A 22,015-nucleotide genomic window follows, 5' to 3' on the forward strand; every position below is an offset into this window, starting at 1 on the left:
CCCATTGTTCAACCTCCCTGTTTGATGACAGAACACTGCTGCCGCCCACATCCATTTCCCCAGTCGCCCCCCCAGGCAGGGGCATCAATAACACCGGCCGGCCGAGAGGAGAGGGGGCTGAGGAGAGGGGGACACCACACTGTACCACACAGCACTCTGCCTTGGGGCCTTAGCCCCCTCCTCCACCCCGCACATAACCCCTTCACAATTAAAGCACCCCATCCCTCATTCCACCGAACCCCCACTCCATCCCAGCGTTATCCCCACACTCCAGCATCAACCAGCAGGACACTGTGGAAGACCCCCGTCCACCCAACCCAGGCACCCCCACCCTAAACACAACACTGCACTGTCTAATAAGGGGCATGCTAACATGTTAGCCTAGCACTGCCCTGAATATTAAGTGGCATGCTAACATGTTAGCTTAGTACTGCCCTGATTATTAAGAGGCATGCTAACATGTTAGCCTAGCACTGCCCTGACTATATCGCTTCCGGCGCCGACTGAGATGGCCGCCTCGCTTCGCGTTCCTAGGAAACTATGCAGTTTTTTGTTTTTTTACGTGTTATTTCTTACATTAGTACCCCAGGTCATCTTAGGTTTCATTACATACAGTCGAGAAGAACTACTGAATATAAGATCAGCGTCAACTCACCATCAGTACGGCCAAGAATATGTTTTCCGCGACGCGGATCCTGTGTTCTGCCTTACAAACAGGACAACGGAATGGATCGCATGCAGCGACCCAAGGAAACGACTCCGAAAAAGAGGGAAACGCGGCGGTGTTCTGGTCAGACTCCGAAAAAGGGCACATCGCGCACCACTTCCCAGTATTCTTCTTGCCAATGTCCAGTCTCTCGACAACAAGGTTGATGAAATCCGAGCAAGGGTGGCATTCTAGAGGGACATCAGAGACTGCAACGTTCTCTGCTTTACGGAAACATGGCTTACTGGGAAGACGCTATCCAGGGCGGTGCAGCCAACGGGTTTCTCCACGCATCGCACCGACAGAAACAAACATCTCTCTGGTAAGAAGAGTGGCGGGGGCGTATGCCTCATGACTAACGGGACATGGTATGATGAAGGAAACATACAGGAACTCAAATCCTTCTGTTCACCTGATTTAGAATTCCTCACAATCAAATGTAGACCGCATTATCTTCCAAGAGAATTCTCTTCGATTATAATCACAGCCGTATATATCCCCCCCCAAGCAGACACATCGATGGCTCTGAACGAACTTTATTTAACTCTTTGCAAACTGGAAAACATTTATCCGGAGGCTGCATTCATTGTAGCTGGGGATTTTAACAAAGCCAATCTGAAAACAAGACTCCCTAAATTTTATCAGCATATCGATTGCGCAACCAGGGGTGGTAAAACCTTGGATCATTGTTACTCTAACTTCCGCGACGCATATAAGGCCCTGCCCCGCCCCCTTTCGGAAAAGCTGACCACGACTCCATTTTGCTGATCCCTGCCTACAGGCAGAAATTAAAACAAGAGGCTCCCACGCTGAGGTCTGTCCAACGCTGGTCAGACCAAGCTGACTCTACACTCCAAGACTGCTTCCATCACGTGGACTGGGACCTGTTTCGTATTGCGTCAGATGGGAATATTGACGAATACGCTGATTCGGTGTGCGAGTTCATTAGAACGTGCGTCGAAGATGTCGTTCCCATAGCAACGATAAAAACATTCCCTAACCAGAAACCGTGGATTGATGGCAGCATTCGCGTGAAACTGAAAGCGCGAACCACTGCTTTTAATCAGGGCAAGGTGTCTGGCAACATGACTGAATACAAACAGTGCAGCTATTCCCTCCGTAAGGCTATCAAACAAGCTAAGCGTCAGTACAGAGACAAAGTGGAATCTCAATTCAATGGCTCAAATCAAATCAAATCAAATCAAATTGTATTTGTCACATACACATGGTTAGCAGATGTTAATGCGAGTGTAGCGAAATGCTTGTGCTTCTAGTTCCGACAATGCAGTGATAACCAACAAGTAATCTAACTAACAATTCCAAAACTACTGTCTTATACACAGTGTAAGGGGATAAGGAACATGTACATAAGGATATATGAATGAGTGATGGTACAGAGCAGCATACAGTAGATGGTATCGAGTACAGTATATACATATGAGATGAGTGTGTAGACAAAGTAAACAAAGTGGCATAGTTAAAGTGGCTAGTGATACATGTGTTACATAAGGATGCAGTCGATGTTGTAGAGTACAGTATATACATATGCATATGAGATGAATAATGTAGGGTAAGTAACATTATATAAGGTAGCATTGTTTAAAGTGGCTAGTGATATATTTACATCATTTCCCATCAATTCCCATTATTAAAATGGCTGGAGTTGGGTCAGTGTCAATGACAGTGTGTTGGCAGCAGCCACTCAGTGTTAGTGGTGGCTGTTTAACAGTCTAATGGCCTTGAGATAGAAGCTGTTTTTCAGTCTCTCGGTCCCAGCTTTGATGCACCTGTACTGACCTCGCCTTCTGGATGATAGCGGGGTGAACAGGCAGTGGTTCGGTGGTTGATGTCCTTGATGATCTTTATGGCCTTCCTGTAACAACGGGTGGTGTAGGTGACCTGGAGGGCAGGTAGTTTGCCCCCGGTGATGCGTTGTGCAGTCCTCACTACCCTCTGGAGAGCCTTACGGTTGAGGGCGGAGCAGTTGCCGTACCAGGCGGTGATACAGCCCGCCAGGATGCTCTCGATTGTGCATCTGTAGAAGTTTGTGAGTGCTTTTGGTGACAAGCCGAATTTCTTCAGCCTCCTGAGGTTGAATAGGCACTGCTGCGCCTTCTTCACGACGCTGTCAGTGTGAGTGGACCAATTCAGTTTGTCTGTGATGTGTATGCCGAGGAACTTAAAACTAGCTACCCTCTCCACTACTGTTCCATCGATGTGGATAGGGGGGTGTTCCCTCTGCTGTTTCCTGAAGTCCACAATCATCTCCTTAGTTTTGTTGACGTTGAGTGTGAGGTTATTTTCCTGACACCACACTCCGAGGGCCCTCACCGCCTCCCTGTAGGCCGTCTCGTCGTTGTTGGTAATCAAGCCTACCACTGTTGTGTCGTCCGCAAACTTGATGATTGAGTTGGAGGCGTACGGTTGAGGCATGTGGCAGGGTCTACAGTCAATCACGGACTACAAGATGAAATCCAGCCCAGTCACGGACCAGGATGTCTTGCTCCCAGGCAGACTAAATAACTTTTTTGCCCGCTTTGAGGACAATACAGTGCCACTGACACGGCCTGCAACGGAAACATGCGGTCTCTCCTTCACTGCAGCCGAGGTGAGTAAGACATTTAAACGTGTTAACCCTCGCAAGGCTGCAGGCCCAGACGGCATCCCCAGCCGCGCCCTCAGAGCATGCGCAGACCAGCTGGCCGGTGTGTTTACGGACATATTCAATCAATCCCTATACCAGTCTGCTGTTCCCACATGCTTCAAGAGGGCCACCATTGTTCCTGTTCCCAAGAAAGCTAAGGTAACTGAGCTAAATGACTACCGCCCCGTAGCACTCACTTCCGTCATCATGAAGTGCTTTGAGAGACTAGTCAAGGACCATATCACCTTCACCCTACCTGACACCCTAGACCCACTCCAATTTGCTTACCGCCCAAATAGGTCCACAGACGATGCAATCTCAACCACACTGCCCTAACCCACCTGGACAAGAGGAATACCTATGTGAGAATGCTGTTCATCGACTACAGCTCGGCATTCAACACCATAGTACCCTCCAAGCTCGTCATCAAGCTCGAGACCCTGGGTCTCGACCCCGCCCTGTGCAACTGGGTACTGGACTTCCTGACGGGCCGCCCCCAGGTGGTGAGGGTAGGCAACAACATCTCCTCCCCGCTGATCCTCAACACGGGGGCCCCACAAGGGTGCGTTCTGAGCCCTCTCCTGTACTCCCTGTTCACCCACGACTGCGTGGCCACGCACGCCTCCAACTCAATCATCAAGTTTGCGGACGACACAACAGTGGTAGGCTTGATTACCAACAACGACGAGACGGCCTACAGGGAGGAGGTGAGGGCCCTCGGAGTGTGGTGTCAGGAAAATAACCTCACACTCAACGTCAACAAAACTAAGGAGATGATTGTGGACTTCAGGAAACAGCAGAGGGAACACCCCCCTATCCACATCGATGGAACAGTAGTGGAGAGGGTAGCTAGTTTTAAGTTCCTCGGCATACACATCACAGACAAACTGAATTGGCCCACTCACACTGACAGCGTCGTGAAGAAGGCGCAGCAGCGCCTATTCAACCTCAGGAGGCTGAAGAAATTCGGCTTGTCACCAAAAGCACTCACAAACATCTACAGAAGCACAATCGAGAGCATCCTGGCGGGCTGTATCATCGCCTGGTACGGCAACTGCTCTGCCCTCAACCGTAAGGCTCTCCAGAGGGTAGTGAGGACTGCACAACGCATCACCAGGGGCAAACTACCTGCCCTCCAGGACACCTACACCACCCGTTGTTACAGGAAGGCCATAAAGATCATCAAAGACAGCAACCACCCGAACCACTGCCTGTTCACCCCGCTATCATCCAGAAGGCGAGGTCAGTACAGGTGCATCAAAGCTGGGACCAAGAGACTGAAAAACAGCTTCTATCTCAAGGCCATCAGACTGTTAAACAGCCACCACACTGTCATTGACACTGACCCAACTCCAGCCATTTTAATAATGGGAATTGATGGGAAATGATGTAAATATATCACTAGCCACTTTAAACAATGCTACCTTATATAATGTTACTTACCCTACATTATTCATCTCATATGCATATGTATATACTGTACTCTACATCATCGACTGCATCCTTATGTAACACATGTATCACTAGCCACTTTAACTATGCCACTTTGTTTACTTTGTCTACACACTCATCTCATATGTATATACTGTACCCGATACCATCTACTGTATGCTGCTCTGTACCATCACTCATTCATATATCCTTATGTACATGTTCCTTATCCCCTTACACTGTGTATAAGACAGTAGTTTTTGAATTGTTAGTTAGATTACTTGTTGGTTATCACTGCATTGTCGGAACTAGAAGCACAAGCATTTCGCTACACTCGCATTAACATCTGCTAACCATGTGTATGTGACAAATAAAATTTGATTTGATTTGGATTTGATTTGATTATTAAGGGGCATGCTAACATCTTAGCCTAGCACTGCCCTGATTATTTAAAGTAACTGTCCAGTGAAAATACCCCAAATCCTTTTCCTCAGAGGATGAGGTCATCCTCCTGTGGAGGATAAGATGACCAATCAGAGGTCTACTTCAAATCAAATCAAATTGTATTTATATAGCCCTTCGTACATCAGCTGATATCTCAAAGTGCTGTACAGAAACCCAGCCTAAAACCCCAAACAGCAAGCAATGCAGGTGTAGAAGCACGGTGGTTAGGAAAAACTCCCTAGAAAGGCCAAAACCTAGGAAGAAACCTAGAGAGGAACCAGGCTATGTGGGGTGGCCAGTCCTCTTCTGACTGTGCCGGGTGGAGATTATAACAGAACATGGCCAAGATGTTCAAATGTTCATAAATGACTAGCATGGTCAAATAATAGTAAGGCAGAACAGTTGAAACTGGAGCAGCAGCATGGCCAGGTGGAAAGGGGACAGCAAGGAGTCATCATGTCAGGTAGTCCTGGGGTATGGTCCTAGGGCTCAGGTCCTCCGAGAGAGAGAAAGAAAGAAGGAGAGAATTAGAGAACACACACTTAGATTCACACAGGACACTGAATAGGACAGGAGAAGTACTCCAGATATAACAAACTGACCCTAGCCCCCCGACACAAACTACTGCAGCATAAATACTGGAGGCTGAGACAGGAGGGGTCAGGAGACACTGTGGCCCCATCCGAGGACACCCCCGGACAGGGCCAAACTTGCATTCATATTTTTAATGACCAGTATACACCAACACCATATTGTTGAGGGAGTAACCCCGCAATATTCCAACACAGAAAAGCTGCTTTTTAATAAAGTTAGTTAAAAATACTGTCATTAATTATAGGTCATATTTAATATCTGAAAAACACTGGACAGTTACTGTACCAGAGGCATTGCTCTGCTGAGTGAAGTCTGCTGGGTAGTCATGGCATTGCTCTGCTGAGTGAAGTCTGCTGGGTAGTCATGGCATTGCTCTTCTGAGTGAAGTCTGCTGTGTAATCATGGCATTTCTCTGCTGGGTGAAGTCTGCTGGGTAGTCATGGCATTGCTCTGCTGAGTGAAGTCTGCTGGGTAGTCATGGCATTGCTCTGCTGAGTGAAGTCTGCTGGGTAGTCATGGCATTGCTCTGCTGAGTGAAGTCTGCTGTGTAATCATGGCATTTCTCTGCTGGGTGAAGTCTGCTGGGTAGTCATGGCATTGCTCTGCTGAGTGAAGTCTGCTGGGTAGTCATGGCATTGCTCTGCTGAGTGTAGTCTGCTGGGTAGTCATGGCATTGCTCTGCTGAGTGAAGTCTGCTGTGTAATCATGACATTGGGGCCATACAGGGCTTCTGCCTTGTGATTGTTCTGGTTTATTTCTCTCTCTATGTAAGAACGCTGTTCATTGACTACAACTCAGCCTTCAACCCAATCATTAAGCTTAGGGCCCTCGGTCTCAACCCCGCTGTTACGAACCCCTTTGGCCCTGCAGTCTAGGGGGGATGTTAACGAGACCCGTAACATATCTCATACAAATCATAATAGTGAAAAGGAACAGTGAGAACCAATAACAGACAACTTAAATTTACCGTCAAACACTTATGGTTTATTTGTTAAACACATGGTAAGGGGGGGGGGGGGTGCTGAGCTGGACCCAAGGAAGGAACTAATAAATATTAAAAAACCCTAAGCTAGTCTTACCTACTTCTGTAACCGCTAGGTAACTAACCAATAAAATACAGTGGATGGTCCACCCAGTTCAAACTAGGGTACTTACACAATGTTGTTTCCTATGGGTAGTGTATGCCCATGTGTGACTAGGCTCTGTACCCCCTAGGTAACTAACCAATAAAATACAGTGGATGGTCCACCCAGTTCAAACTAGGGTACTTACACAATGTTGTTTCCTATGGGTAGTGTATGCCCATGTGTGACTAGGCTCTGTACCCCTAGGTAACTAACCAATAAAATACAGTGGATGGTCCACCCAGTTCAAACTAGGGTACTTACACAATGTTGTTTCCTATGGGTAGTGTATGCCCATGTGTGACTAGGCTCTGTACCCCCTAGGTAACTAACCAATAAAATACAGTGGATGGTCCACCCAGTTCAAACGAGGGTACTTACACAATGTTGTTTCCTATGGGTAGTGTATGCCCATGTGTGACTAGGCTCTGTACCCCCTAGGTAACTAACCAATAAAATACAGTGGATGGTCCACCCAGTTCAAACTAGGGTACTTACACAATGTTGTTTCCTATGGGTAGTGTATGCCCATGTGTGACTAGGCTCTGTACCCCCTAGGTAACTAACCAATAAAATACAGTGGATGGTCCACCCAGTTCAAACTAGGGTACTTACACAATGTTGTTTCCTATGGGTAGTGTATGCCCATGTGTGACTAGGCTCTGTACCCCCTTTTCACACCAAAAAAAACTAAGTCATACACCATAACAATACATACTCACATGATAATGGACAAATGTGCCATGTAGGAGCATAAACAAAGGAGAGATAACTGATTGGGATTATTTTAAACCAAGGGAAAGGGGATGTGATTGGGTAAGGGGAAAGGAGCAGGTGTGTCTTCTGATTGGTGACTGATGAGTGACACCTGTGACTGGGGCAGAAGGAGAGAGAACAAATACACACAGGACACATGTATCTGTAACACCCGCTCTGTGCAACTGAGTCCTGGACTTCTTGATGGGCCGCCCCAGGTGGTGAAGGTAAGAAACAAAACCTCCATTACGCTGATCCTCAACACAGGGGCCCCTCAGGGGTGTGTGCTCAGCCCCCTCCTGTACTCCCTGTTCACCCATGACTGCATGGCCACGTTTACAGAATCACCATTGAGAGCATCTTGTCGGGCCCTATCACCGCCTGGTATGGCAACAGCACCCCCCACAAACGCAAGGCTCTCCAGGGGGTGCTGCAGTCTGCACAACGCATCACCAGGGCACACTGCCTGTCCTCCAGGACAGCTACAGTACCCTATGTCACAGGAAGGCCAAAAAGATCAAGAACATCAACCCCCCGAGCACCTGCCTATTCACCCCACTATCATCCAGAAGGCGAGGTCAGTACAGGTGTATCAAAGCTGGGACTGAGAAACTGTTTTTCAGTTCCCATCTCAAGGGAATCAGCCTGTTAAATAGCCATCACTAGACGGCCTCCACCCAGTACACTATATATACAGTATATATATATATATATATAGTACCAGTCTAAAGTTTGGACACACCAACTCATTCAAGGGTTTTTCTTTCTTTTTAATATTTTCCACATTGTAGAATAACAGTGAAGACATAAAAGCTATGAAATAACACATGGAAATATGTAGTAACCAAAAAAGTGTTAAACAAATCAAAATACATGTATTTTCATTATAATGCATTTGAGCCAATCAGTTGACTTGTGACAAGGTAGAGGTGGTATACAGAAGATAGCCCTATTTGGTAAAAGACCAAGTCCATATTATGGCAAGAACATCTCAAATAACAAAGAGAACTGACAGTCCATCATTACTTTAAGACATGAAGGTCAGTCAATGCGGAAAATATCAAGACCTTTGATAGTTTCATCAAGTGCAGTCGCAAAAACCATCAAGCGATATGATGAAACTTGCTATCATGAGGACCGCCACAGGAAAGGAAGACCCAGAGATACCTCTGCTGCAGAGGATAAGTTCATTAGAGTTACCAGCCTCAGCAATTTCAACCCAAATAAATGCTTCATGGAGTTCAAGTAACAGACACATCTCAACAGCAACTGTTCAGAGTAAACTGCACTGAATCAGGCCTTCATGGTCGAATTGCTGCAAAGTAACCACTACAAAGGACACCAATAATAAGAAGAGACTTGCTTGAAACACAAGCAATGGACATTAGAACTGTGGAAACCTGTCCTTTAGTCTGATGAGTCCCAATTTGAGATTTGTGTTTCCAACCGACATGTCTTTCTGAGATTCAGAGTACTGTCTCTGGTGCGCAAGGTGCTTGGTCGACTGATGGAGCATGATGGAGTACGTCAAGTCTGAGAATTGTCTGTTCTTCCAACTGTCGTCTCCTTCCTAGGATATCGCCTGTCCGAGTCAGGGTGGAGTTGGAGAGTGACCGCATTTCAGCCATGCGTAATTGGCCGACTCCAACCATGGTAAAGGCGGTGCATAGGTTCTTAGGGTCTGTCAACTACTACCGGAGGTTTATCCAGGGCTTTGGTCAGGTAGCGGCTCCCATTATGTCCTTGCTGAAGGGGGGACCGGTGTGACTGCAGTGGTCGGCTGAGACGGACAGGGCTTTTGGTCACCTGAAGGCTCTGTTTACCTCGGCTCCCATGCTGGCTCATCCAGATCCTTCTTTGGCGTTCATAGTAGAGGTGGACGCATCCCCCTCATTCCCTTTTACCTCCAAATTCTTAGAGTTTCCATAAACCTCTTTCCCTATTACATCCTCATTATTAGAGATAAATTAACTTCTTTCCATGCTTCCTCCTCATTATTAGCGGATGCTGAAAGCCCTTTCCCTATTACCTCATCAGAGTTTCCATAAACCTCTCTCCTTGTTACCTCATAATTATAGTTTCTATAAAACTATTTCCCTATTACTTCCTCAGTAGTAGAGTTTCAGTAAACCTCTTTCCCTATTACCTCCTAATTATTACAGTTTCCATGAACCTCTTTCCCATTACCTCATTTTTTGATTTTCAATAAACCCTTTTTCCCCAACATCGCCTCATTTTTAGTTACCATTAACCTCTTTTCCTGTTACTTTATTTCATTTTTATTTTTATTTCACCTTTATTTAACCAGGTAGGCTAGTTGAGAACAAGTTCTCATTTACAACTGCGACCTGGCCAAGATAAAGCATAGCAGTGTGAACAGACAACACAGAGTTACACATGGAGTAAACAATTAACAAGTCAGTAACACAGTAGAAAAAAAGAAAAAAAAGGGTTCTATATACATTGTGTACAAAAGGCATGAGGAGGTAGTCGAATAATTACAATTTTGCAGATTAACACTGGAGTGATAAATGATCAGATGGTCATGTACAGGTAGAGATACTGGTGTGCAAAAGATCAGAAAAGTAAATAAATATAAACAGTATGGGGATGAGGTAGGTAAATTGGTTGGGCTATTTACCGAAGGACTACATACAGCTGCAGCGATCGGTTAGCTGCTCAGATAGCTGATGTTTGAAGTTGGTGAGGGCGATAAAAGTCTCCAAGTCTCCGATTTTTGCAATTCGTTCAAGTCACAGGCAGCAGAGAACTGGAACAAAAGGCGGCCAAATGAGGTGTTGGCTTTAGGGATGATCAGTGAGATACACCTGCTGGAACGAGTGCTACGGGTGGGTGTTGCCATTGTGACCAGTGAACTGAGATAAGGCGGAGCTGTACCTAGCATGGACTTGGAGATGACCTGGAGCCAGTGGGTCTGGCGACGAATATGTAGCGAGGGCCAGCCGACTAGAGCATACAGGTCACAGTGGTGGGTGGTATTTGTTTTAATTTTTTAAATTTTACCTTTATTTAACCAGGCAAGTCAGTTAAGAACAAATTCTTATTTTCAATGATTGCCTAGGAACAGCGGGTTAACTGCCTATTCAGGGGCAGAACGACAGATTTGTACCTTGTCAGCTCAGGGTTTGAACTTGCAACCTTCCAGTTACTAGTCCAACGCTCTAATCACAAGGCTACCCTGCCGCCCCACCGTATAAGGTGCTTTAGTGACAAACCGGATGGCACTGTGATAAACTGCATCCAGTTTGCTGAGTAGAGTATTGGAAGCTATTTTGTAGATGACATCGCCGAAGTCGAGGCTCAGTAGGATAGTCAGTTTTACTAGGGTAAGTTTGGCGGCGTGAGTGAAGGAGGCTTAGAAATAGAAAGGAATAGAAAGCCGACTCTAGATTTGATTTTAGATTGGAGATGTTCGATATGAGTCTGGAAGGAGAGTTTCCAGTCTAGCCAGACACCTAGGTACCTATAGATGTCCACATATTCTAGGTCGGAACCATCCAGGGTGGTGATGCTAGTCGGGCGTGCGGGTGCAGGCAGCGAACGGTTGAAAAGCATGCATTTGGTTTTACTAGCATTTAAGAGCATTTGGAGGCCACGGAAGGAGTGTTGTATGGCGTTGAAGCTCGTTTTGAGGTTAGATAGCTGTGTCCAAGGAATGGCCGGACGTATACACAATGGTGTCGTCTGCGTAGAGGTGGATCAGGGAATCTCCCGCAGCAAGAGCAACATCATTGATATATACAGAGAAAAGAGTCGGCCCGAGAATTGAACCCTGTGGCACCCCCATAGAGACTTCCAGAGGACCGGACAACATGCCCTCCGATTTGACACACTGAACTCTGTCTGCAAAGTAGTTGGTGAACCAGGCAAGGCAGTCATCAGAAAAACCGAGGCTACTGAGTCTGCCGATAAGAATATGGTGATTGACAGAGTCGAAAGCCTTGGCCAGGTCGATGAAGACGGCTGCACAGTACTGTCTTGTATCGATGGCGGTTATGATACCGTTTAGTACCATGAGCGTGGCTGAGGTGACTGGCTCGGAAACCAGATTGCACAGCGGAGAAGGTACGTGGGATTCGAGATGGTCAGTGACCTGTTTCTTGACTTGGCTTTCGAAGACCTTTGGGTCCAGGGTGTCTACCCCTTTGACCTCACCCTCTCACCTTCCCCCCCTACTCACAAGGCAGGCAATACGCTCGACCTCATCTTTACTAGATGCTGTTCTTCCACTAACCTCATTGCAACTCCCCTCCAAGTCTCCGACCACTACCTTGTATCCTTTTCCCTCTCGCTCTCATCCAACACCTCCCACACTGCCCCTACTCGGATGGTATCGCGCCGTCCCAACCTTCGCTCTCTCTCCCCCGCTACTCTCTCCTCTTCCATCCTATCATCTCTTCCCTCCGCTCAAACCTTCTCCCACCTATCTCCTGATTCTGCCTCCTCAACCCTCCTCTCCTCCCTCTCTGCATCCCTTGACTCTCTATGTCCCCTATCCTCCAGGCCGGCTCGGTCCTCCCCTCCCGCTCCGTGGCTCGATGACTCATTGCGAGCTCACAGAACAGGGCTCCGGGCAGCCGAGCGGAAATGGAGGAAAACTCGCCTCCCTGCGGACCTGGCATCCTTTCATTCCCTCCTCTCTACATTTTCCTCCTCTGTCTCTGCTGCTAAAGCCACTTTCTACCACGCTAAATTCCAAGCATCTGCCTCTAACCCTAGGAAGCTCTTTGCCACCTTCTCCTCCCTCCTGAATCCTCCTCCCGCTCCCCCCCCTCCTCCCTCTCTGCAGATGACTTCGTCAACCATTTTGAAAAGAAGGTCGGAGATCTTTGTGGGCTATACTCGGCCTTGTCTCAGGATGGTAAGTTGGTGGTTGTAGATTTCCCTCTAGTGGTGTGGGGGCTGTGCTTTGGCAAAGTGGGTGGGGTTATATCCTTCCTGTTTGGCCCTGTCCGGGGGTGTCCTCGGATGGGGCCACAGTGTCTCCTGACCCCTCCTGTCTCAGCCTCCAGTATTTATGCTGCAGTAGTTTATGTGTCGGGGGGCTAGGGTCAGTTTGTTTATCTGGAGTACTTCTCCTGTCCTATTCGGTGTCCTGTGTAAATCTAAGTGTGCGTTCTCTAATTCTCTCCTTCTCTCCTTCTTTCTCTCTCTCGGAGGACCTGAGCCCTAGAACCATGCCCCAGGACTACCTGACATGATGACTCCTTGCTGTCCCCAGTCCACCTGGCCATGCTGCTGCTCCAGTTTCAACTGGCCTGGGCCCTAGGACCATGTCCCAGGACTACCTGACATGAGGACTCCTTGCTGTCCCCAGTCCACCTGGCCATGCTCCTGCTCCAGTTTCAACTGTTCTGCCTTACTATTATTCAACCATGCTGGTCATTTATGAACATTTGAACATCTTGGCCACGTTCTGTTATAATCTCCACCCGGCACAGCCAGAAGAGGACTGGCCACCCCACATATGCTCTCTCTAATTCTCTCTTTCTTTCTCTCTCTCGGAGGACCTGAGCCCTAGGACCGTGCCCCAGGACTACCTGACATGATGGCTCCTTGCTGTCCCCAGTCCACCTGACTGTGCTGCTGCTCCAGTTTCAACTGTTCTGCCTTATTATTATTTGACCATGCTGGTCATTTATGAACATTTGAACATCTTGGTCATTTTCTGTTATAATCTCTACCCGGCACAGCCAGAAGAGGACTGGCCACCCCACATAGCCCGGTTCCTCTCTAGGTTTCTTCCTAGGTTTTGGCCTTTCTAGGGAGTTTTTCCTAGCCACCGTGCTTTTACACCTGCATTGTTTGCTGTTTGGGGTTTTAGGCTGGGTTTCTGTACAGCACTTTGAGATATCAGCTGATGTACGAAGGGCTATATAAATAAATTTGATTTGATTTGATTTGATTTGACATCCGATCCTCGTTTGCTAAGTCAAACGACACCGCTGGTTCTGCTCACACTGCCCTACCCTGTGCTCTGACCTCTTTCTCCCCTCTCTCTCCAGATGAAATCTCGCGTCTTGTGACGGCCGGCCGCCCAAAAACCTGCCCGCTTGACCCTATCCCCTCCTCTCTTCTCCAGACCATTTCCGGAGACCTTCTCCCTTACCTCACCTCGCTCATCAACTCATCCCTGACCGCTGGCTACGTCCCTTCCGTCTTCAAGAGAGCGAGAGTTGCACCCCTTCTGAAAAAACCTACACTCGATCCCTCCGATGTCAACAATTACAGACCAGTATCCCTTCTTTCTTTTCTCTCCAAAACTCTTGAACGTGCCGTCCTTGGCCAGCTCTCCCGCTATCTCTCTCTGAATGACCTTCTTGATCCAAATCAGTCAGGTTTCAAGACTAGTCATTCAACTGAGACTGCTCTCCTCTGTATCACGGAGGCGCTCCGCACTGCTAAAGCTAACTCTCTCTCCTCTGCTCTCATCCTTCTAGATCTATCGGCTGCCTTCGATACTGTGAACCATCAGATCCTCCTCTCCACCCTCTCCGAGTTGGGCATCTCCGGCGCGGCCCACGCTTGGATTGCGTCCTACCTGACAGGTCGCTCCTACCAGGTGGCGTGGCGAGAATCTGTCTCCTCACCACGCGCTCTCACCACTGGTGTCCCCCAGGGCTCTGTTCTTGGCCCTCTCCTATTCTCGCTATACACCAAGTCACTTGGCTCTGTCATAACCTCACATGGTCTCTCTTATCATTGCTATGCAGACGACACACAATTAATCTTCTCCTTTCCCCCTTCTGATGACCAGGTGGCGAATCGCATCTCTGCATGTCTGGCAGACATATCAGTGTGGATGACGGATCACCACCTCAAGCTGAACCTTGGCAAGACGGAGCTGCTCTTCCTCCCGGGGAAGGACTGCCCGTTCCATGATCTCGCCATCACGGTTGACAACTCCATTGTGTCCTCCTCCCAGAGCGCCAAGAACCTTGGCGTGATCCTGGACAACACCCTGTCGTTGTCAACCAACATCAAGGCGGTGGCCCGTTCCTGTAGGTTCATGCTCTACAACATCCGCAGAGTACGACCCTGCCTCACACAGGAAGCGGCGCAGGTCCTAATCCAGGCACTTGTCATCTCCCGTCTGGATTACTGCAACTCGCTGTTGGCTGGGCTCCCTGCCTGTGCCATTAAACCCCTTCAACTCATCCAGAACGCCGCAGCCCGTCTGGTGTTCAACCTTCCCAAGTTCTCTCACGTCACCCCGCTCCTCCGTTCTCTCCACTGGCTTCCAGTTGAAGCTCGCATCCGCTACAAGACCATGGTGCTTGCCTACGGAGCTGTGAGGGGAACGGCACCTCAGTACCTCCAGGCTCTGATCAGGCCCTACACCCAAACAAGGGCACTGCGTTCATCCACCTCTGGCCTGCTCGCCTCCCTACCACTGAGGAAGTACAGCTCCCGCTCAGCCCAGTCAAAACTGTTCGCTGCCCTGACCCCCCCAATGGTGGAACAAACTCCCTCACGACGCCAGGACAGCGGAGTCAATCACCACCTTCCGGAGACACCTGAAACCCCACCTCTTTAAGGAATACCTAGGATAGGATAAGTAATCCCTCTCACCCCCCCCCCCCCCTTAAGTTTTAGATGCACTATTGTAAAGTGACTGTTCCACTGGATGTCAAAAGGTGAATGCACCAATTTGTAAGTCGCTCTGGATAAGAGCGGCAGTTTTCCAATCCTTGGGGATCTCAGACGATATGAAAGAGAGGTTGAATAGGGGTTGCGACAATGGCGGCGAATAGTTTCAGAAATAGAGGGTCCAGATTGTCAAACCCGGCTGATTTGTACGGGTCCAGGTTTTGCAGCTCTTTCAGAACATCTGCTATCTGGATTTGGGTAAAGGAGAACCTGGAGAGACTTGGGCGAGTAGCTGCGGGGGGGGGGGGGGCTGAGCTGTTGGCCGAGGTTGGATTAGCCAGGAGGAAGGCATGGCCAGCCGTTGAGAAATGCTTCTTGAAGTTTTTGATAATCATGGATTTATCCACACCACTAGATATCCCTCTAATGGTGTGGGGGCTGTTCTTTGGCCCTGTCTGGGGGTGTCCTCGGATGGGGCCATAGTGTCTCCTGACCCCTCCTGTCTCAGCCTCCAGTATTTATGCTGCAGTAGTTTATGTGTCAGGGGGCTCGGGTCAGTTTGTTATATCTGGAGTACTTCTCCTGTCCTATTCGGTGTCCTGTGTGAATTCAAGTGTGCTGTCTCTAATTCTCTCTTTCTTTCTCTCTCTCGAAGGACCTGAGCCCTAGGACCATGCCTCAGGACTACCTGACATGATGACGCCTTGCTGTCCCCAGTCCACCTGGCCGTGCTGCTGCTCCAGTTTCAACTGTTCTGCCTTATTATTATTGGACCATGCTGGTCATTTATGAACATTTGAACATCTTGGCCGTGTTCTGTTATAATCTCCACACGGCACAGCCAGAAGAGGACTGGCCACCCCACATAGCCTGGTTCCTCTCTAGGTTTCTTCCTAGGTTTTGGCTTTTCTAGGGAGTTTTTCCTAGCCACCGTGCTTCTACACCTGCATTGCTTGCTGTTTGGGGTTTAAGGCTGGGTTTCTGTACAGCACTTTGAGATATCAGCTGATGTACGAAGGGCTATATAAATACATTTGATTTGATTTTGATCGGTGGTGACCGTGTTACCTAGCCTCAGTGCAGTGGGCAGCTGGGAGGAGGTGCTCTTGTTCTCCATTGACTTTACAGTGTCCCAGAACTGTTTGGAGTTAGAGCTACATGATGCAAATTTCTGCCTGAAGAAGCTGGCCTTGGCTTTCCTGACTGACTGCGTGTATTGGTTGCTGACTTCCCTGAAGAGTTGCATATCGCGGGGACTATTCGATGCTATTGCGGTCCGCCACAGGATGTTTTTGTGCTGGTCGAGGGCAGTCAGGTCTGGAGTGACAGATAATGCTTATCAAAAATGGTGAGGAAGTTACTTTTAAAGATTGACCAGGCATCCTCAACTGACGGGATGAGGTCAATATCCTTCCAGGATACCCGGTCCAGGTCGATTCGAATGGCCTGCTCGCAGAAGTGTTTTAGGGAGCGTTTGACAGTGATGAGGGGTGGTCATTTGACTGCGGATCTGTAGCGGATACAGGCAATGAGACAGTTTTCGCTGAGATCCTGGTTGAAGACAGCGGAGGTGTATTTGGAGGGCCAGTTGGTCAGGATGACGTCTATGAGGGTGCCCTTGTTGACAGATTTAGGGTTGTACCTGGTGGGTTCCTTGATGATTTGTGTGAGATTGAGGGCATCTAGCTTAGATTGTAGGACTGCCGGGGTGTTAAGCATATCCCAGTTTAGGTCACCTAACAGAACAAACTCTGAAGCTAGATGGGGGGCGATCAATTCACAAATGGTGTCCAGGGCACAGCTGGGAGCTGAGGGGGGTCAGTAGCAGGTAGCAACAGTGAGAGACTTATTTCTGGAGAGAGTCATTTTTAAAATTAGTAGTTCGAACTGTTTGGGTATGGACCGGAAAGTATGACATTACTTTGCAGGCTATCTCTGCAGCAGACTGCAACTCTTCCCCCTTTGGCAGTTCTATCTTGGCAGAAAATGTTATAGTTGGGAATGGAAATCTCTGAATTTTTGGTGGCCTTCCTAAGCCAGTTTCAGACACGGCAAGGACATCAGGGTTAGCAGAGTGTGCTAAAGCATTGAGTAAAACAAACTTAGGGAGGAGGCTTCTGATGTTGACATGCATGAAACCAAGGCTTTTTCGATCACAGAAGTCAACGAATGAGGGTGCCTGGGGATGTGCAGGGCCTGAGTTATCTCCACATCACCCGCGGAACAGAGGAGGAGTAGTATGAGGGTGCGGCTAAAGGCTATCAAAACTGGTCGCCTAGAGCGTTGGGGACAAAGAATAAAAGGAGCAGATTTCTGGGCATGGTAGAATATATTCAGGGCATAATGCGCAGACAGGGGTATGGTGGGGTGCGGGTACAGCGGAGGTAAGCCCAGGCACTGGGTGATGATAAGAGAGGTTGAATCTCTGGACATGCTGGTTGTAATGGGTGAGGTCACTGCATGTGTGGGAGGTGGGATAAAGGAGGTATCAGAGGTATGAAGAGTGGAACTAGGGGCTCCATTGTGAACTAAAACAATGATAACTAACCTGAACAACAGTATACAAGGCATATTGACATTTGAGAGAGACATACAGCGAGGCATACAGTAATCGCAGGTGTTGATTGGGAGAGCTAGCTATAACAGCAGGTGAGACAACAACAGCTAATCAGCTAGCACAACAACAGCAGGTAAAATGGCGTTGACTTGGCAGAGAGGGTCGGATTAACTACACACAGAGCCTGAGTGCGGCTGGGGCCGACAGATAAAAACATAAACAAACAGAATGGAGTACCGTGATTAATGGACAGTCCAGCAGGCATCAGCTATGTAGCCAAGTTTACAGAAAGGATCCAGTGTTGTATTAGGCTCTAGCCGTGTATGAGAGGGGTTCGGGTGAACAGCTAAGTAGGCCGGGAAGTGGGCCTCGGGGATAGCTTCGGTACTGCGTGCAAGCTAGCTGTGAAGATCAGAAGTAGTGGTCCAGAGATTACGGCAGGAATTCTTCATTGTTATGGAGAGACAGTTATCCAGGCAAAAAAAACTGTCTGGCTGTGCAGAAGGTAAAAGCCGCTAGCAGTGGCTAACAATGACTAAATAGCTTGTAGCTAGTTAGCTGGTTAGCTTCTGGAGGTTCTTGAATGTGTTCAAAAAATTTAAAATAACAGCGATTCCGTATCACATTGGGTGAGGCAGGTTACCGGAAGGTATAATCGAAGTAAAAATCGAAAAGAGATTGAAAATAAATATGGGTCCGGTGAGTGGTTGGGCTAGCTGGGGACACGGCGATTCAGACAGTTAGCAGGCTGTCAAGCTAACAGTTAGTAGGCCGGGGCTAAACAAGCTAGCAGTTAGCTGACCGGGGCTAAACAAGCTAGTGGTTAGTAGACCGGGGCAGGCTAGCAGTTAGCAGGCCGAATTAGCAAGCAAGCAGATGGGGGACGTCGCAATGGGGGACGTCGCAATGGGGTTAAGTCAGTTTATGCCTCTTTATGCGGTGACATCGATAGACCGGTCGTGGGTCCGGATATTGTAGCCCAGGATTATGCTTCGGTGGTAGCACAGGAGCTCTGGCCGGGCTAGCTTCAAGCTAAGTGGATGGAAACGCTAGCCAGGAGTAGTCATCCGGGGTCGCGGTTAGCTAGTTGTGAAGATCCAGATGAAAACGTTCTGTTTGCGGTGGGAATCCGGGGATAAAAATAATAGGTCCGTTATGCTCTGGTTAGAGTCGCGTTGTTCGAACTGGCGAGAGTCATTTAAGTCATTTAAGTCATTTAGCAGATGCTCTTATCCAGAGCGACTTACAAATTGAGAGCTTTCCGAGCTAAAGGTTAGCTGATGACCACTAGCAATGGTTTGCTGACTGATAGCTGGTAGTTAGCTGGCTAGCTTCGGTTGAGGGTTTCCAGATCCGAAGTAAATATAGATACTTTAGAAGAAATAAAAGCTGATCTACGCTACATTGGGTGAGGCGGGTTGCAGGAGAGTATTTAGATGTTGAGGTTTAGCTAAATATTTGTAAAAGATATACAAAGAAAAATATGTAAAAACGATATATACAAGGGACACGACAGGACAAGACGTCTGACTGCTACGCCATCTTGGAGTACCTCCTCATTATAGAGTATAATAAACTTCAAACCCTATTTCCTCCTCATTATTAGAAATAATGAAATGACCTTATTAATAGAGATTCCATAAACCTCTCTACCTATTTCCTCCACATGAATAGAGATTCCATAAACCTCTCTACCTATTTCCTCCACATGAATAGAGATTCCATAAACCTCTCTACCTATTTCCTCCACATGAATAGAGATTCCATAAACCTCTCTACCTATTTCCTCCACATGAATAGACATTCCATAAACCTCTCTACCTATTTCCTCCACATGAATAGAGATTCCATAAACCTCTCTACCTATTTCCTCCACATGAATAGAGATTCCATAAACCTCTCTACCTATTTCCTCCACATGAATAGACATTCCATAAACCTCTCTACCTATTTCCTCCACATGAATAGAGATTCCATAAACCTCTCTACCTATTTCCTCCACATGAATAGAGATTCCATAAACCTCTCTACCTATTTCCTCCACATGAATAGAGCATCCATCAAGCTCTCTCCCTATTTCCTCCACATGAATAGAGATTCCATAAATCTCTCTACCTATTTCCTCCACATGAATAGAGATTCCATAAACCTCTCTACCTATTTCCTCCACATGAATAGAGATTCCATAAACCTCTCCACCTATTTCCTCCACATGAATAGAGATTCCATAAACCTCTCCACCTATTTCCTCCACATGAATAGAGCATCGATCAAGCTCTCTCCCTATTACCTCCTCATTATTAGAGTTTCCATAAACCTTTTTAACTATTACCTTCTCATTATTGGAGATTTCATAAACTTATTTCTCTACTACCTCCTGTTTGTTAGGGGTTTCATAAACCACTTTCCCTGTTACCATCTCATTATTGGAGTTCCATAAACCTCTTTCCCTATTACCTCATCATTATTAGTTTCCTTATGTAACGGATGTGAAACGGCTAGCTTAGTTAGCGGTGGAGCGCGCTAAATAGCGTTTCAATCGGTGACGCCACTTGCTCTGAGACCTTGAAGTAGTAGTTCCCCTTGCTCTGCAAGGGCCGCGGCTTTTGTGGAGCGATGGGTAACGGTCTAAAGTTATACTGTTACACATAAACATATTTCCCTACTACCTCTTCATTATTAGTTTCCATAAACCTCTTTCCCTATTACCATCTCATTATTCAAATCAAATCAAATCAAATGTATTTATATAGCCCTTCGTACATCAGCTGATATCTCAAAGTGCTGTACAGAAACCCAGCCTAAAACCCCAAACAGCAAACAATGCAGGTGTAAAAGCATTATTAGTTTCCATAAACCTCTTTCCCTGTTACCTCTTCATTATTAGTTTCCATAAACCTCTTTCCCTGTTACCTCTTCATTATTAGTTTCCATAAATCTCTTTCATTGTTACCATCTCATTATTGAAGTTCGTAAAACCTCTTTCCCTATTACCATCTCATTATTCGTTTCCATAAACCTCTTTCCCTGTTACCATCTCATTATTGGAGTTCCATAAACCTCTTTCCCTGTTACCTCTTCATTATTAGTTTCCATAAACCTCTTTCCCTGTTACCTCTTCATTATTAGTTTCCATAAACCTCTTTCCCTGTTACCTCTTCATTATTAGTTTCCATAAACCTATTTCCCTATTACCATCTCAGTATTGGAGTTCCATAAACCTCTTTCCCTGTTACCTCTTCATTATTAGTTTCCATAAACCTCTTTCCCTGTTACCATCTCATTATTGGAGTTCCATAAACCTCTTTCCCTGTTACCTCTTCATTGTTAGTTTCCATAAACCTCTTTCCTATTATCATCTCATTATTGGAGTTCCATAAACCTCTTTCCCTGTTACCTCTTCATTATTAGTTTCCATAAACCTCTTTCCCTGTTACCATCTCATTATTGGAGTTCCATAAACCTCTTTCCCTGTTACCTCTTCATTATTAGTTTCCATAAACCTCTTTCCCTATTACCATCTCATTATTAGTTTCCATAAACCTCTTTCCCTATTACCATCTCAGTATTAGTTTCCATAAACCTCTTTCGCTGTTACCTCTTCATTATTAGTTTCCATAAACTTTTAAAATAACTTTTTTGCCCGCTTTGAGGACAATACAGTGCCACTGACACGGCCTGCAACGGAAACATGCGGTCTCTCCTTCACTGCAGCCGAGGTGAGTAAGACATTTAAACGTGTTAACCCTCGCAAGGCTGCAGGCCCAGACGGCATCCCCAGCCGCGCCCTCAGAGCATGCGCAGACCAGCTGGCCGGTGTGTTTGCGGACATATTCAATCAATCCCTATACCAGTCTGCTGTTCCCACATGCTTCAAGAGGGCCACCATTGTTCCTGTTCCCAAGAAAACTAAGGTAACTGAGCTAAACGACTACCGCCCCGTAGCACTCACTTCCGTCATCATGAAGTGCTTTGAGAGACTAGTCAAGGACCATATCACCTCCACCCTACCTGACACCCTAGACCCACTCCAATTTGCTTACCGCCCAAATAGGTCCACAGACGATGCAATCTCAACCACACTGCACACTGCCCTAACCCACCTGGACAAGAGAAATACCTATGTGAGAATGCTGTTCATCGACTAC

Source organism: Oncorhynchus gorbuscha, linkage group LG11 (genome assembly GCF_021184085.1).
Source record: "Oncorhynchus gorbuscha isolate QuinsamMale2020 ecotype Even-year linkage group LG11, OgorEven_v1.0, whole genome shotgun sequence".
Classification (NCBI taxonomy): domain Eukaryota; kingdom Metazoa; phylum Chordata; class Actinopteri; order Salmoniformes; family Salmonidae; genus Oncorhynchus; species Oncorhynchus gorbuscha.